Below are 1,113 nucleotides of genomic sequence, written 5' to 3' on the forward strand. Positions count from 1 at the left end.
TTATTGTTTGTTGTTTGTTTTTTTCTCTCTTCATTTTACCAGTAGAGCATTACACAAAACTGCAATGCGTACAAGTGTACGGGTGAAACTTATAATATGTATTGTCATTTATACAACATAGAAAGAATGAAATTCTAATTGGTTGAATTTAACATGCAATATATAAAGCATCATATACAGTGATTCTAAAGAAATCTTTCAAACTTGCTATTAAATACATGAATATAATTATAAACACATTTTTGTATCTATAGTGTTTAATACTACACAGAAATTAACATGTTTATTATTTGGGATCACAATAAAAACAGGTTACGTTATGTAGTATTTGTTGATATTTATTGTATTTACTGTGCCAAAATGATCATATTTTACTAATGTAAAATGTTTTAATACACAGTAGAACTTCTATTAAAGGGACACCTTCAGAACTAACCCAACAAATTGTCCTATGATGCTCGTAACTAAGTATTACATTTGTCAATTCTTATGGACAGTTTTTTAAACAATATACAATTTGTGGTGTGGTACATGGCTATCAGAGGCGGATCCATTCCAGCATCACTGACGGAACCAAGAATTTTGAAGAAAATACTAAATTTATATACATATATAGATTGTGAGCAGACCTTTTGCTGTTTCGGTCGGTTTAATTCACTTTGCTATTGGAAATGCACGGAATTATTTAATTAGTTATGTGTCATTTCGATTGGATATGTGCATTTGGACCTGCTAAACCTGATTAATAAAAAAAAAATAAAAAACGATTTTGCATACAATACAGAAGGTCTTTTTAAATTGAGACGGGTTGGTGAATTTTGTCCAAGATGGGGAAATTTCTGTCCAGAATGGGGAAATATTTTTTCCAGAATAAGAACAATAGCGATAGGTGGCGCTATAATCGTGTCCAAGATGGGGAAGCTGTCCAATATAGAGAAATCCGATTTGTCCAAAATGGGGAAATTTCTGTCCAAGATGGGGAAGTGGTGGCGCTATATCGTGTCCAAAATGGGGAAATTTCTGTCCAAGATGGGGAAGTGGAGGCGCTATATCGTGTCCAAATTGGGGAAATTTCTGTCCAAGATGGGGAAGTGGTGGCGCTATATCGTGTAC

This window comes from Antedon mediterranea, chromosome 3 (genome assembly GCF_964355755.1).
Source record: "Antedon mediterranea chromosome 3, ecAntMedi1.1, whole genome shotgun sequence".
NCBI classification, from domain to species: domain Eukaryota; kingdom Metazoa; phylum Echinodermata; class Crinoidea; order Comatulida; family Antedonidae; genus Antedon; species Antedon mediterranea.